This window comes from Macaca mulatta, chromosome 4 (assembly GCF_049350105.2).
Source record: "Macaca mulatta isolate MMU2019108-1 chromosome 4, T2T-MMU8v2.0, whole genome shotgun sequence".
In the NCBI taxonomy this organism is placed as follows: Eukaryota; Metazoa; Chordata; class Mammalia; order Primates; family Cercopithecidae; genus Macaca; species Macaca mulatta.
The window spans coordinates 85,830,140-85,848,162 of NC_133409.1; the positions used below are offsets into that span (position 1 = coordinate 85,830,140).

The 18,023-nt window shown below is 36.3% G+C and overlaps 1 pseudogene; it reads left to right on the top strand.

Moving 5' to 3' along the window:
* Nucleotides 1-12,263: 12,263 nt before the first annotated feature.
* On the top strand, nt 12,264-13,333 carry LOC114677536 (nucleophosmin-like; annotated as a pseudogene).
* Nucleotides 13,334-18,023: the final 4,690 nt, after the last annotated feature.

An 18,023-nucleotide genomic window follows, 5' to 3' on the forward strand; every position in this document is an offset into this window, starting at 1 on the left:
CAGATTGAAGTAGACTAAATGTACAATGTTCAATGTAAGCCTCATGGTAACCGAAAAGCAAAACTCCACAGATACACAAAACAGAAACGTAAAAGATTCAAAACATACCACTACAGAAAACCATCAAACCACAAAAAGAGACAGAAAGAAAGGAAGGAAGGAAGAAGGTATTTACAAAACAACCAGAATACAATTTTTTAAATGGCAGTAGTGAGTTCTTTGATATCAATAATTACCTTAAATAATTCCACACATGTATATGTGTGGAATTTTGATATGTCATTTAAAAAAATTCTAAGGTTTAATTTTGGCAATTTTTCTTTGGTGCTATTATGAAAGATAAATTCCCTTGTTTGGGGTTCCATTAATAAACTTAACGGCTGTAGGACAGTCATTTAGGAAATGTGATTAAGTAGCAAGCAAGGGAGGCTTTCGGTGTTGTGTGCATGTGAATATGTAATAAATTTCCACATGAGAAATTTTGGAGAAGGAACCAGGTAGCTCTGTGACTCTGGATTAAAAATCACATTTGGAAATTGTCTGTCAAACACATCAAAGTGTTCTGCATTAGTTACTTACTGGGGTTAGCAGAAGAAATGATTAGTGCTGCTTTCTTTTATGTCTTGGATGAAAGGGGAGCATAGAGGTAGATTTTGGTGCCTCTCTCCTTATGCCCTCAAATGTATTTTGTTTGGAATTATGTAGTTCTTGAAAAAGCACATTATTTTCATTGAATAATGTTTTAAACTTACACACTGATAACTCAGTATTTTAGTAAAATAAATTTAAAATCTATTTTAAAATGAAAAGGCATAAATATATTTGTTTATGTACATAGATATCTGTTAAAGTGGCTTTTAAGAATCCTAGTACACTACAAGAAAACATTGAGGTCAATCTCCAGGACATCGGTCTGGACAAAAATGTCCTGAGGAATACTCCACAAGCACAGTTAGCCAAAGCAAAAATGGGATCACATGGGATCACATCGAGTTAAAAAGCTTCTGAACAGCAAAGGACACAATCAACAAAGTGAAGAGACAACCCACGGAATGGGAGAAAATATTTGCGAACTACCCTTTTGACAAGGGATTAATAGCCAGAATATATAAGGAACTCAAACCACCTTATTGGGAAAAATCTAATAACCCAATTTAAAAATGGGCTAAAGATTTGAATAGACATTTCTCAAAAGAAGACATACAAATGGCAAACAGGCATATGTAAAGGTGCTCAGGGTCACTGATCATTAGAGAAATGTTAAGTCAAAACTACAATGAGATATCATCTTACCCCAGTTCAAATGGCTTTCATCCAAAAGACAGATAATACCAAATGCTGGAGAGGATGTGAAGAAAAGAGAACCCTCATGCACTGTTCGTGGGAATGTAAGTTAGTACAAGCACCATGGAAAACAGTTTGGAGCTTTCTTCAAAACCAAAAATAGAGCTCCCATATGACCCATCAATCCCACTGCTGGGTATGTACCCAAATGAAATTAAATCAGTATATTAAAGAGATATCTGCACTACTATGTTTGGTGTAGCACTGCTCACAATAGTCAAGATTTGGAAACAACCTAACTGTTCATTAACAGATTTCAAACATAATAAAATGAGATTTGCAACAGCATGAATGGAACTGGAGGTCATTATGTTAAGTAGAATAAGCCAGACACAGAAAGACAAACATTGCATGTTCTTCTTTATTTGTGAGATCTAAAAATCAAATAATTAAACTCATGGAACAGAGAGAGTAGAAGGATGGTGGAAGGGTAGGTGGAGAGGTTGGAAGGAGGTAGGGATGGTTAATGGGTACAAAAAATAAAATGAATGAATAAGATCTACTATTTGATAGCACAACAGGGTGACTACAGTCAATAATTACTTAGTAGTACATTTTAAAGTGACAAAAAGAGTATAATTAGATTATTCATGGCATAAAGGATAAATGCTTGAAAGGATGGATGTCCCATTCTCCATGATGTGATTATTATACATTGCATGCCTGTATGAAGACATTTCTTTTACCCCATAAATGTATACACCTACTATGTATCCACAAAATTTAAAAATTGACAAAAAATTCCTAGCATTCTAGAACTGGAAAAAATTGTGAGGATCATTTAGTCCATATACTATGGAGAAAATGAAGTCCAGAAGGGCTAAGATAGTTGCCTAAAGTTGTACAGTCAGTGAATAGCACAGGTTGCACCAGAATCCAGACACATGTGCCCAGTCCAGTGTCTTTATCATCATTCCATTAGCATGAAAATAATAACTGATAAAAATAAACAAATTGACCATTGTTAATTTCTTTGCACTCACAGAGCCAGACACAGGGGAATTGATTGATCTTTGGTTTATGTAATCAATGATGACAAACTCTCAGTCTAGTATTGGGCCTGGATTGTCCTGATTTATGACTGACTGAAGAGGCTACCCTACCTGTCCTGAACTCTGCATCGACATTCCCACCCAGGGCAAAATGCAGCTGCAAAATGCCAATGTCTTGTATCCACTGGTGGGCTCAAGCAGAATTAGCAGCTGCCCAAATAATTAACTATTTATTAACAAGCAGGCTGTATGGAAGATTACTTGAGGAGAAATAAAACCTGAGCCATTGTGACCCTTGTCATTGCTGAGGGTTGCTTTGCTCTGTAAGATCTTCTGTCCATAAGATAGATAATTTGGAAATACCAAGAGAAATCCAAAGTAATTTTACTTTAAAACAATAAAAACAGATTATTTAACAAAGCAAATAATCCTATAGGCCAATATGATTTTTTCTGAATCCCTTATTTAATTTCCAGGTCTTTCTCCTCAACTTGAGGTGATAGATTTTCACATTACTCCAGTGCCCACTCTGACACTCAAATAACAATTGAAAGGAGGACCCAGGGTATTCAGAGTAGTATTTCTTAAAGCATATCAAACTTCATCCTCCACTATCTAATGTATCTACTGTCAGTCCCAGAAATGAGGAGATGATGGAGAAAAGAAGGGACAAAGTACATAAAATCCCTATTCTGGGACATGACAGTAAACTTTCTATTTAGCTAGAGAAAGCTTACTTGTTCTTCAATGTGCAATTCAAATGTTAACTTATCAGTAATAAATCTTTGACTTCTCTTTTATCAATCACTTCTACACTATGGTTTCCATTGTATTTGTATGTACATTAGGGTACTGTTGCACTTTATAAAAACCATATGGTTCTCTGTCTCCCGTAATTATGAATTTCTTGAGGACATAAAATCGTGTCTATCAATGTTTGCCCATAGCTTATTACACAGCAGGTAATGAGCAAGTGTGTGTTAAATTTCTACAATCCCCTTTGTGTCATCTGATTTGGTCAGAAAGCATAATTATCCTGATTAAAGCAAAAATATATGTGCTCTATGTAAAGAGTCAACGTTAATTAAAAAAATACAATAAAATGCACTTAACATCTGATTTGCACTAACAGGTTTTCATTTTTCTTTGATAATTCACACAGCATTTACCATGTCTCAGGGTCATCATTATAAATGTCAACTGTTGCTCTGTGGAATACGTCCACACATGCCAGTTAATGCAAATCTCTGGCGAACAGAATGTCAAGTAAACCACCTATCTCTTTATTTGTTCTGCCTTCTACCAGACATCACTTAAGCACGCACTTTGACAATGGTTAGGGTTACCCATGACTGATCCATGTGTTCTATCAATTCCTGTTTCTAAGAATCAGGATTGGATGTCTGCAGGATTTTTTTTGTCTTTCTTTCTCACTCAATATACAGCATTCCTCAGTGCACACATGCACACACACACACACTCACTCACACATTCCCTATCACATTTTAATATCCATATTCAGCTCTGTAGGCAATCATCATGTAAAAATGAAAGTGAAATGAGCCAAATAAAACCAATAACACTCAGCTTATACAGTTTTCAAAAATCTGATGTTTATTCAAGCACTGTGTCTGGTAATTCTCAGAAGGTGTTAAAGTACATCCAAATCTAAGGTCACCTATGCAAACAGTAGAGCAATCATCTGATTTGGGGTCAATAAATCATAGTACTCATAAATGATTCAAAATTTCAGATCTCCATCATTCTTGATTTGACTTCCAAAATGGAAGAAAAGCTAGTCTTATAATATAAAATTATAATACAAAAAAAAATTTGGAGAGGTCTTCTGACTTACCAAAAAAAAAAAAAAAAAAAAAGCCAGCTTGAACCTTACCTTGCCAGGCATTTGGTAACTGTTGAGGGTAACATTTCAATAATTAAATAAACAACTCTGATTCATCAGAAAAAAAGGATGGTCTGCTTTTAACATGCTATAGTTACAGAATATTTGGGCCCAAAGCACCAAGAATCCATCTTATAAATTAATAAACTGACAAGATTATTAAATTTTAATATTATGAGTTATTGACAGTAATAGTCAACTAATCCAGAAATGCTGCGTCTCTTAAAAACTTGTGTGGCAAATAAGAATAGCCATACAAAGTACATATAAATCAAGATGGCCCTATTTACCATAAAAAGACACCTAGTTTAATTTTAATTACATATAATCAACAAATAATTTTTAGTATAAGTATGTCCTATGCAATATTTGTATGTCCTGTATTTTATCTGGCAACCCAAATATAAATCTACTAAGGAGGCAATTTATCCAGCAAATTTTGTGGCAGAGAAGGGAAAAAGACCCCTCAAATCTGGCTTTACTCAAACATTTCACTTATTTCTGAAAGTAGGAATGGAAATAAAAATGAAGTAAATCTGTTTAGAACTTCGTGCTTTTTAAGCATGAAGGTTCAACCATTTAGCAGTATGTTTACTTTTCCTCAGTCATAGCATTATAAGTCTCAATATGATTGCCTAAGAGTTAGTGTGTGATCATTTTATTACCAAAAGATCTCTAAAGACTGAATCTCCTCTTGAAATAGTTGCATAGGCTCTTGCTCATTCCTCTCATAAAGAGATCCGGATATAAATTTCTAATCCTTTTGAAATTCAGTGTCCAGGATGGCTCATTAAACATGATGTGCTTGGGAATCAGGAAGTTTATTTTTGCAACTTATGTAGACTGCTATAATGTACTGAGACCTGATAACTTGGAATTAGAAAGAAGCCAGACGGACTGGACATGGTGGCTCATGCCTGTAATCCCACTACTTTGGAAGGTTGAGGCAGGTGGATCACTTGAGGTCAGGAGTTCAAGACCAGCCTGGCCAGCATGGCAAAACCCCATCTCTACTAAAAATACAAAAATTAGCCAGGCGTGGTGGCGTGTGCCTGTAATCCCAGCTACTCGGAAGCCTGAGGCACAAGAATCGCTTGAACCCGACAGGCGGAAGTTGCAGTGAGCCTAGATGGCATCACTACTCTCCAGCCTGGGCAACACAGCGAGACTCTGTCTCAAAAGAAGGAAGGAAGGAAGGAAGGAAGGAAGGAAGGAAGGAAGGAAGGAAGGAAGGAAGGAAGGAAGGGATTACTTTCCAGGTAAGGAGCCATTTTCTCATGCCTAAGATGAACCTGTGCTCAGAAGTACTACTGCACTCCTTGTCTGGCATAAGAGACAAATGGTCTGTCACCTCCCTCATCCTCTCTCAGAGTGGGGAGGACAAAGGGCACCAAACCCAGCCCCCAGGTCTCTTTATGCAAACCTGTTGGACCGCTTATTGTCTTTTCCAAGTATCAGGACTTATTGGATATAGATTATAAATGAATTGAGAAGTATTTGAATTATTTTGTTTATAATATATTTATATTTGGTAATATATGCTCTCCCTTATTATTTGGTAACTTTATAATTAATTGAAAGTCTCTTTCAGGGTGGACACTGTTCAGCGTGGGACTTTTTCCCGATATATTAATGCTTACACAAAGGCTCAGACTCTCCCAGGCATGCTTGAATGGCTATCCCACTAACCATGCCCTGCTGGTATGTTGACAAGTCATTTTCTCACTTTGTTCTTGACCCACAACAGTAAGGAAGGGCTATTGTGCTATTCTCCACCAAAAGATGCCTCAGCAGTGTCCACATCCTAATGTCAGTTATGGAAACTTTGAAGCCACAAGGTCCTCATGGCTTCCACCCATGGCATTGCACTAGCTCAGAAAACATGAGACTAGTGATCCATCATGTATCATTAAACTCAAAATGCCATTAATTGTAAGGCACACAAATACTTTATATTCCCCTAAAAAATAAAAATGTTCCCATTAAACTATGGCACATTCTACCAAAAAATGTTAAAACTTCTTAAAAATTTAGGAACGTTACAAGATACAAAGTCAACATACAAAAATAAGTAGCATTATATATTCTGATAATGAACTACCTGGAAAGGAAATTAAGAAAACAACTCCATTTACAATAGCAACAAAAAACTCAAATACTTAGGTGAAAATTTAACTAAGGAGATAAAAGACCTGTATTCTGAAAGCTATAAAAAACTAATGAAAGAAATTGAAGAAAACACAAATAAATGGAAAGATACCCCATATTTTTAGATTTAAAGGATCAACATTGTAAAAATGTCCATACTACCCAAAGCAATCTATAAATTCAATGCAATCCCTATGAAAATTCAGTGTCATTTTTCACAGAAATAGAAAAACAGTCCCTAAGTTTATATTCAACCACAAAATACCCTTAATAACCAAAACAATCTTGAGCAAAAAGAACAAAGATGGAAGCATCACAATTTTTTATTTCAAAATTTACTACAAAGCTGTAGTTATTAAAACACCATGGTACTAGCAAAAAAAAAAAAAAAATACGCCAGGCGCGGTGGCTCACGCCTGTGATCCCAGCACTTTGGGAGACCAAAGCGGGTGGATCATGAGGTCAGGAGGTCAAGACTGTCCTGGCTAACACGTTGAAACCCCGTCTCTACTAAAAATATAAAAAATTAGCCAGGCGTGGTGGCAGGTGCCTGTAGTCCCAGCTACTCGGGAGGCTGAGGCAGGAGAATGGCATGAACCTGGGAGGCGGAGGTTGCAGTGAGCTGAGATTGCGCCACTACACTCCAACCTGGGTGACAGCAAGACTCCGTCTCAAAAAAAACAAAAACAAAAACAAAAACCAACCAAACAAACAAAAACCAGACATATAGGCCAATGGATTAGAACAGAGAGCCCAGAAATAGATCCAAACATGTATAATCAATTTATTTTTGACATAGATTTCAAGAATACACAATGAGGAAAGAACAGTTTCTTCAATAAATAGTGTTGGGAAAACAAAATATCCACATGTAAAAGAAAAAAACTCTAACCTTGTTCAATTTACAAAATAAGCTGTATACAAAAATCAACCCAAAATGGATTAACGACATAAATATTAAAGATCTGAAACTGTAAAACTACTAGAAGAAAACAGAGAAAATGCTCCAAGGACATTGGTCTGAGCAACAGTTTTTTTGGACATGACCCTGAAAGCACAGGCAACAAAAGCAAAAATAGACAAACAGATTACATCAAACTAAAAAAGTGCCTGCACAACAAAAAAAACAACAAAATAAATCCATAGAATGGGAGAAAATATTTACAAGACATAATACAATAAGAGGTTAATATCCATAATATATAAGAATCTCAAACATCTCAACAGAAGGAAAACAAATAACTCAATTTAAAAATAGGCAAAAGGCCGGGCACAGTGGCTCATGTCTATAATCTCAGCAATTTGGGAGGCAAGGCAGACACAGCACTTGAGTCCAGGAGTTCAAGACCATTGTGGGCAAAATGGCAAAACCCCATTTCTTCAAAAAGTACAATTAGCTGTGTATGGTGGTGTGTACCTGTAGTCCTAGCTACTCAGTAGCCTGAGGTGGGAGGGTCCATTGAATCTGGGTGGTTGTATTAGTCCATTTTCACACTGCCATAAAGATACTAACTGACACTGGGTATTTATAAAGAAAGGAGGTTTAGTTGACTCACAGTTCCACATGGCTGGGAGGCCTCAGGAAACTTACAATCATGGCAGAAGGTGAAGGGGAAGCAAGGCATGTCTTACATGGCAGCAGGAGAGAGAGAAGTGCTGCAGAGAAGGAACTTCCAAACACTTCTAAAATAACCATCAGCTCTTGTGAGAACTCCCTCACTATCTCAAGAACAGCATGGGAGAAACTGCCCCTATGATCCAATCACCTTCCCATCAGGTCCCTCTCTTGACACGTCGGGATTACAATTCGAGATGAGATTTGGGTGAGGACACAAAGCCAAACCATATCAGAGGTTGGGGCTGCAGTAAGCTATGATTGTGTCACCACACTCCAGAGCGAGACCCTGTCTCAAAAAAAGGTTGGGGGGTAAAGGATCTGAATAGATACTTCTCAAAAGTAGACACATAAATGCCCAACAGGTATATCAAAAAATGCTCAGCATCACTAATCATCAGGGAAAGGAAAATTAATACCACTGTGAGATATCACTTGACGTCTGCTAGAAAGGTTTTTATCAAAAAGATGAAAGATAACAAAGATGCAGAGATAAGGGAACTCTTTACATTGTTGGTGGAAATTTAAATTAGCATAACTGTTACAGAAAATGGTATGGAAATTTCTCAAAAAAAACCTAAAAATAGAATTCCCATATAATCCACTAATCCCACTTCTGGGTATATATATCCAAAGGAACTGAAATCAATACATCAAAGAGATATCTGCACTTTCATGTTCACTATAGCATCATTCACAATAGTCAAGCTATGACTAATCAACATAAGAGTTCCTTCAATGGATGAATGGATAAAGAAAATATGGTAGTGTATATGCACAATGGAATGCTATTCAGCTTTAGAGAAGGGGAAAATCCTGTCATTTGTGACAACATGGGTGCAATTGATGAACATTATGCTAAATGAAATAAGCTAAGCACAAAAAGAAATATGCCACATTCTACTCCCTACTTCTATAAGTTCATTTTTTTTTAGTTTCCACATACAACAACTCAGCCTCCCCAGTAGCTGGGATTATAGGTGCATGCCACCATGCCTGGCTAGTTTTTGTAATTGTTGTTGAGACAGGGTTTTGCTATGTTGCCCAGGATGGTCTCCAACTCCTGAGCTTGAGTGATCCACCTGCCTCAGATCTCTTGTTATATGTGGAAAAGTTAAGCTGTTATATGTGGAGACTAAAAAAATTGAACTTACAAAAGTAGAGAGTAGAAAGATGCTTACCATAGGCTACTAGAGGGTTGGGGAGGGAGGGAAAGAAGAATTGCTGGTAAAAGGGTATGAAGATTTAGATAGACAATAGTAGACAATAGGAATAGATTTTGAGACCTATTGCATATCAGCATGACTATGGTTAATAATAATGTATATTTCAAAATAATTAAGAGAGTAAATTTAAAATGTCTCACATAAAAAATGATAGGTAAAGCTGGACATGGTGGCTTACACCTGTAATTTCAGCACTTTGGGAGGCCAAGGCAGGTGGATCACTTGATCTCGGGAGTTGGAGACCATCCTGGGCAATATGGCAAAACCCTGTCTCTACAAAAAATAGAAAAATTAGCCAGGCATGGTGTCATGCATCTGTAATCCCAGCTACTGGGGAGGCTGAGGTAGGAGAATCGCTTGAGCCCAGGAGGTAAAGGTTGTAGTGAGCCAAGGTAGCTCCACTGCACTCCAGTCTGAGTGAGAGAGCCATACCTTGTCCCAAAAAAAAATAAATAAAAGATAGCTAAGAGAGATGATAGATATGTTAGCTTGATTTAGTCATTCCACATTTTATACATATATGAAAACATTACATTATATACCATAAATGTATATAATCATGATTTGTCAAGCAAAAATAATATCAATAATAAAACAATTTTTAAAACAAACTGACATATACTTTTTTGAAACTTAGAATAAGACTGACAATAAGATCCCTTGGTTACTTCAAACATGGACTTTTACAAGTTATTACTCTAGGGCATACATAAAAAAAATAAGCAAAAACATTCCATTAAGGTACTCCTAAAATTTTTTTTCATATTCAGAGTTCAATACTTCTGTACAGACCTACCGCTAACATTGGGAAGGCCCGGGAAAAAGACACAAGCAGAGGCCAACATGCTATATTTCTACATAGCTGGAAGTTATAATTTAAAACGATACCACAGCCCAGACCTTGTTCCCTCCTATGTACTCCAGGAATTATCTTCCTTACACAGAAGCTAAAGGAGCCCTCTTGTCCCACACCAGGTTTGCCCCCTATAAATCACAGACTAGTTAGATCAGGACAGAGTGGAAGCTAGGGACAGACTCATGGGTGGTGACTAGACCTGTCCCAACCATGTCAAGCTCCCCAGGAGACAGGAAAAACACGTTCCCCTTCCCCAGCCTCACTTTTCAAGTGAGGATTTCCAAGATGTTCTCAGTACCTCCCAAAACCACACCACCCAGCTAGAAGAGAGGAAGACACTGTTTTCCTGGGACCCTGCCCTACCTAGACACTCACACTGTGTGATGTGGAGGCACCAACCTAAACCAAAGCAGCTGCTCTTTCTCTGGGTTCCGAGAGTAGAATCTAGAACCCTTTCCTTCCACCCTCAGCCCCACTTCCTCTAGAAAGTGTGTGGGCACCAGCCATAATTCCAGAAAATTCAGTTGCCAAACTTTCCAAAGACTTACCTACAAAATATAAAAAAATAAAATAAGACACATTTGTGTTTCAATGTGTGCAAAATACGCAGCCCACTCAAGGACAGGACCCAGGGTAGGGCCCCTCTGGTCTGGGTCGAAGGGCAGTCCTGCTTCTGAATCACCTTTCTCCCCAGAGTCAGAGACATGCTTAATATCCCCCAAATACCATCTTCTGTGTACCAAAAGCAACGATGATAAGCATTTCTTTAAAAGTGCTCTACTCTTTTCACCAGTAGGTTTCCTAAGCCACTAATCACGAAGCAATGTTTTCAGATAATTAAGCAAAAGACAAAATATTGGCACGTTAATTTTAGTACATTTGTCCAATTTCAAGTTGGCAGATAAATACACGTGATTAAATCTTAATATTTCTGTTTTTATTCATGGATAAATACCTCAAAAATTCCTATAAGAAAAACATATTTCTTAATGATTAAAAATTCAGCCTATGTATTTTTTCTTCTCACATATTCTTTAACTTCTAAAACTTTTGAGAAAGAAATCAAGAAAAAATATTTTTACCATATACTTTTCTCATCCTCACTTGTACATTTTCATTTCGGAATAGCAGCTTAGAAGGAAAAAAAAAGATGGTTGTTCTAGGAAGAACAAATTGTCTTTATCCAGCAATAGAATAAGTTAAATTTAAGAATAGCTCATTGCCTGTCATTAGTTGAGGTTGCTGTGAGGTAAAGACTGCCCAGATTCACTTGTCAAAGTCTTCTCATGTTTTTTCTTCTACCTTCTCTAGTTGTAGGGTACAGGGCAAATTGCCCCTTCAAAATGCAAATATAACCGTGCTTAAAATGTCATTTTTGTTTTTAGCACCAAGTTATTGCTAGAGGTGTAATTATTCATTAAGAGAACTCGATTCAAATGAGTTTCCCTGGTTACTATGCAATTCATAGAGTCACAATTATTTTCTAATAGAAAAATAAGGCAATGAAAGCCACAAAGATATTGCTAAGCCTAATCCAGGTGATGGTATATTATTCACCTCTATCTAAAAAGAAAATGTTGGGGAATTGGGGAAGCAATATAGGCAACTATAGTATATGCTTTCCTTGCATACAAAAAAAAATCACAGAAAGGTTATTTCAATATGAATTCTATATATTTTACATATATTATACATATATAAGATTGATGTCCTCTTATGAAAAATGAAGAGACAGGCAACCAACTCATGTACTAATAAGGTTGCCAGATTTAGGGAGGATAGAGACAGGATGGACAGTTAAATTTTGATTACAGTGAAATATTTTAGTATTAGTATATCCCAAATATTACAAAGGACATACTTATACTGAAAAATTATTCATTCTTTATCTGAACAATCATATTTAAAATACAGAATACATATTCTGTATTTTACCTGGCCATCCTATTTACTCATTATAATAACCCTGTAAGGTAGGTTTTATCATCCTCATTTCCAAGTAAGGAAATTGAGTCTCAGACAATTTAAATAGATCAAGATCATACAACTAGGAGGTAGTAGAACCCATATTAGAATCTAAACTCCCTGGTGTGATTCCATGCTGCATGGCCTTTCTCTGGAGCAGTAGTCATTTATCTCTGTCTGCCTTCTCTCCTACCTAAGTGCATGCCACCATCCCATGGAAGATTTGATGGACATAGACATGAGCCCCCTGAGGCCTCAGAACTATCTTTTTCAATTGTGAACTAAAGACCAACAAATATTATCACTTTAAGGTGGATAATGATGAAAATGAGCACCAGTTAGCTTTAAGAACGGTCAGTTTAGGGGCTACTGCAAAGAATAAGTTGCACATTGTTGAAGCAGAGACAATGAATTATGAAGGCAGCCCAACTAAGATAACACTGGCAACTTTGAAAATGTCTGTACAGCCAACAGTTTCCTTTGGGGGCTTTGAAATAACACTACCAGTGGTCTTATAATTGAAGTGTTCAGGGTCAGTGCATATTAGTGGACAGCACTGAGTAGTTGTGGAGGAAGATGCAGAGTCAGAAGATGAAGAGGAGGAGGATGTGAAACTGTTAAGTATACCTGAAGGGCGATCTACCCCTGGGGGTGATAGCAAGGTTCCACAGAGAAAAGTAAAACTTGCTGCTGATGAATAAGATGATGATGATAATGATAAAGATGATGATGATGGTGATTTTGATGATGAGAAAACTGAAGAAAAACTCCAGTGAAGAAATCTATAGGAGATACTCCAGCCAAAAATGCCCCAAAGTCAAACCAGAATGGAAAAGACTCAAAGCCTTTTGAGTCAACACCAAGATCAAAAGAACAAAAATCAACACCAAGATCAAAAGGACAAGAATTATTCAAAAAAACAGGAAAAAACTCCCAAAACACATAAAGGACATAGTTTTGTAGTAAACATTAAAGCAAAAATGCAAGTATAGAAAAAGGTGGTTCTCTTCTCAAAGAGGAAGCCAAGTTCATCAATTATGTGAAGAATTGCTTGTGGATGACTGACCAGGAGGCTATTCAACATCTCTGGCACTGGAGGAAGTCTCTTTAAGAAAATAGTTTAAACAATTTGTTTAAAATTTTCCATCTTATTTCATTTCTGTAACCATTGATATCTGGCTGTCTTTTTTATAATGCAGAGTGAGAACTTCTACTGTGTTTGACAAATGTTGTCCAGGTTCCATTGCCAAGAATGTGTTGTCCAAAATGCCCGTTTTAGGGAGGGGAACATCACACACCAGGGTCTGTTGGGAGGTGCTGGGGAAGGGAAGGGAGAGCATTAGGACAAATACCTAATGCATGCGGAGCTTAAAACCTAGATGACGGGTTGATAGGTGCAGCAAATCACCATGGCACATGTATACTTATGTAACAAACCTGCATGTACAGCACATGTATCCCAGAACTTGAAGTAAAATTTTAAAAAATGCCTTTTTAGTTTTTAAAGATGGAACTCCACCATTTGGTTGGTTTTACGTATGTATGGAATGTTATGGTAGGACACAGTAGTAGTAGTGGTCAGACATGGAAATTGTGGGGAAACAAAAATATACATATGAAATAAAACTCAGTATTTTAATAAAGTAGCATGGTTTTTATTTTTAAAAAAGAATCTAAAACTCATGTTTCAATTCTACATTGTGTTCATATACTAACTGAAATTATATCTAATGTATTTAGCAAACATGTAGGCCAAGTTCTACATGTCTTATAAAAATTGACTTAGTTAATTGTCACTATAAACCTATGAGGTAGGCATTATTATTATTTCCTTTCTACACATGAGGAAAATGAGGCATGGTGAGGTTAAACAACTTTCTTAGGCTCACATAGCTAGTAAATGGTAGAGTCAAGTTTCAAATCCAGGCAGTTTGCCTTCAGAGTATACCCTCTTCTCTCCATCCATCCGTAGGTAGTATCACCCTAATAAAGTCTCATTTAACTTTTGAATAAAAAAATGGACACAACCAAGCCTTAGAACACGGTTTTCAAATACACTAGAGAAACCTAGTTACAAGAACATAAGGATGTTTCAGGTCATATAAGACATCAATGGCAGGAGTAGGATAAATATATTAGTAATTTGAACTTAGATTTTTATTTAATTAATTAATTTATTTATTTATTTATTTTAAGATGGAGTCTCGCTCTGTCGCCCAGGCTGGAGTGCAGTGGCGCTCTCTCGCCTCACTGCAAGCTCCGCCTCCTGGATTCACGCCATTCTCCTGCCTCAGCCTCCCAAGTAGCTGGGACTACAGGCACCCACCATCATGCCCAGCTAATTTTTTGCATTTTTAGTAGAGATGGGGTTTCACCATGTTAGCCAGGATCTCCTGACCTCGTGATCTGCTTGCCTCGGCCTCCCAAAGTGCTGGGAATACAGGTGTGAGCCACCGCGCCCAGCCTGAACTTAGATTTTTAAAAGACCAAGAAATATTAAGAGTTTAAATATATTTATTGAATTAGTTAAATATCAAGACATTGAGTTATTTTTAAAGTTCTTAAATGTAATAGATTTTGAAGATGATTTAGCATCACATCATTTCTAAGGCAAAACTTAACTTTAAGGAACAGATTTTCCATGAGGTCATGTTTCCTTATTGGCAATAGTGTGAAGTAAGTGAACATATCTGCAGTGTCCAGTCCTTTTCCTTTTTTGCCGTAGACGCAGCTCCAGTTGCCTGTGGCACCATTATTATGCCTGCACCATCTCTACCACTCTCAAAGTTCTACTCTTAGACCCTTATTAAGCAAACTTACTTAGTTCTCCCTTATGGAGCATATATATCTTAATATAAGCATTTAGAAATAATGCCTTAATGCCAAAATAACTTAATTTTAATGTTGAGAATTTTAGACATATGGGCAAGTTGTTAGGGGAGAAAATTTTTTATTAGTCCGCTTTTTGGATTAGCATTCATAGCTTTTATGTGACATATCAGTTAAAATTATATTCAGCTGCATGTAACAGAAAGAAAAAATAACAGTAGCTTAAATAAGAGAGAAGTTCATTTTACTCTAATCTAAATGAAATACAGAGATAGAAAGTCCAGGTCTGGTCTGGCAGCACAGGAGGTGGTGAAGCATAAATATTATGAGCCCAGGCTCCACCGTCACTTGTGCATGGTTTCCATATTCAAAGTCACTTCAAAAACCAGATAGTTACTAGAGCTTCAACTTTTATGTCTACATTCCAGGCCAGTACCTATGCTTTCAAAGATCCTTCCTAGAAGTCTCACATGCTTCTACTTACATCTCATTGCCTGGAATTTAATCATATGGCCACATAATGCTGAAAGAGAGTTTGGGAAATATGGTTGTCCTAGGTATAAGGTATACATGGGATTGGCTCCAAGACTCTCCCACCCCCAATACGAAAATCCACATATACTCTAGACCCACGTTTGCCCTGCAGAATCCATGAACACAGAAAGTTAGTGCTCTCTGTACTCAGGTTTTGCATTCTGCCAATACTGTATTTTCCATCTGTGTGTAAGTGCAAGTGAAACCTGTATTGTTCAAGAGTCAACTATACAGTCTTTCAGCTGGCCACATTTTTCAAGATTATGTTATAAAGAAAAATGGGGGAAATGTACATTAGAAGGAATGAATGCATGCAGAGTGGGACCAGCTATTTTACTTCCCAGTGAAGATGAACTTCCTGTGACAATCTAAAGTCTAAGATCAACTGGGTATTTTATGTGCCCTTTCAAACCCAGATAGCTCCTGAGCTTTACTAAGATCTCCAACTATTAAAGAATAATGCAAGGTGGTCACTTAACAAAAACATATCCCTTTAGATTTTGTTATGGGAATTTGTGCATGTGTCTGTATACACAATGGAAGGTTATCTTACCGAAGCATTACTTGACAATGGCAATAGCTAAACATTCAAATGAAATTTCTCAGACTCTCTAAGAGGTTATTCTTGAGAGATGGTTAAACGTAGCACAGACATTTATTATGCTGAAGAGAATTGAGAGGAGAGTGTGGGGCTAGTTGGGGCAGGGACATGATTCAACAATGTACTTAGCTTTATCATGTTATATGTAGATTCCAAGTGAAAGACTGACATGTTTTTAAAAACAAGTTCTTTAAAACATAATATTGGATAATCAATTTTCAAAATCATACATAAAGGTGTTTACTACAGCTAATACATATTATTTTAAAACCTAGGCTCTTCGGAGATTTATCAAAACTTACAAGAGCTCTGTTGTCACTGTCATATTCTAAAATCTCAATATAAATCTATATGTTTAACACATTTCACATGAAATGAGCATAGAGTTGCCCTGGTTTAAAGACTTTAAATAATTGTATTTCAAGCCTGGTTTTAGTTCTCTAGGAACCACTTCTTTCTCCAATTATACTCTGATAATGATTGACATCTCAAAGGTCTAGGCCACCTGTGAACAGAGTTTTAATATCACATTTTTGAATTAATTATGCATAAAGCTCAAAATAGGTTTGGAAGGTACCTACTGAAATAGAATTAAATCAGGAAAGAAGTGTGGTGGCCACAAAACTGTGTTTATCTTTTATGTAGTAGGCAATTATCAGCATTTTTATTAGCAACAATAAATTAAAATATACACAATTAAATTCACATATTTTGTGCTATGTATATCAGTTTGTGAAATATTAATGTATGAATATCATACGTTGTAACAAATAAATAAATACAAATTAAACAAAAGTAATGATCCTTGTCCTTCAGAGATCTGCAATGTGCTAATAGAGAATCATAAACATGAAGGAAATGCAAATATACAAACCGTAAGCACTTAGTTAATTTAGATCTAATTCATTCATGTTTTAAGGAAATCAAATACAATATAATAAAATTTTTAGAAGAATGTCTTAATTTGAATTTATATTTTTATATATCATTTTTCATGTTTTCATGAGTTACTTGTTTTCATTGAATTTTATCTTAGCTTTAACATCTACTTTTATTACTTGAAATCACATTGCTTTAGTTTATAGTCATACTTTTCACATCTTTAGATAGAATCTTATCTCCTGCATGCATTCATATTTAATCAACATATATTTATTGAGCTTACTGTGTACAAGACATTGTTCTAAGGACAAAGAATAATTAACTTTTATTTTATGTCCTGTCCCGTTTGTAGGAAAAAATCCTACTGTTGAATCATTGATGAGCCATCATCACACCCCAGGAAATTTTTAAGTCATTCATTTACTTACTTCTTTTCATTCCTCAGTCTATCCTATGGCTTCAAATTTTCCCTCTAAGAAAATAATCTCTGATTCTTTTCGTCTTTGATTCAGTTCCACTTAACTTCTATTCTCTTGTTACTAAATACATACAAAACACTTCCCCTCCTGTTTTGTATGGTTAAAATAGAGATAATCAAAGCATGATTTCACAGATCACATGGTTTATTGTCATATAAAGAGATTTCTTTCGGTTCACAATGCTTAAAGAGGGGGTGAATTATGTAAACAAATTTCACAGAGAACATACTTGATAGACCAAATACATTGACCACATTGTGAGTGAGTTCCAAAATATTAAAGTCTAGGTGCTTAATTAGGATGGACGCAGGCTTCTGTGGAAAGAAAAGTCTGTGGAAATTAACTTTTGAGGTGTACCTTTATGTGGGCAGTTCTCTATGAACACATAAGTTTCCTGTATGCTAGAGGGCAGTGCCAGTACTAGAGGGCAATGCGTTGGAGGTTAGCTCAGAGGCTAACTGGGTGTGATCCTGTCAAAGTCTGAGCTCTGGGTCTTCTTAGAGGTGCTAAGTGTAACCTGCCACAGCATAAGCTCAAAAAGTGTCTGTCAACTCGAATTTATTTGTAATTTTTTTCAAGCTTTATTTTTATTTATTTATTTATTCACTATACTTTAAGTTTTGGGATATGTGTGCAGAACGTGCAGGTT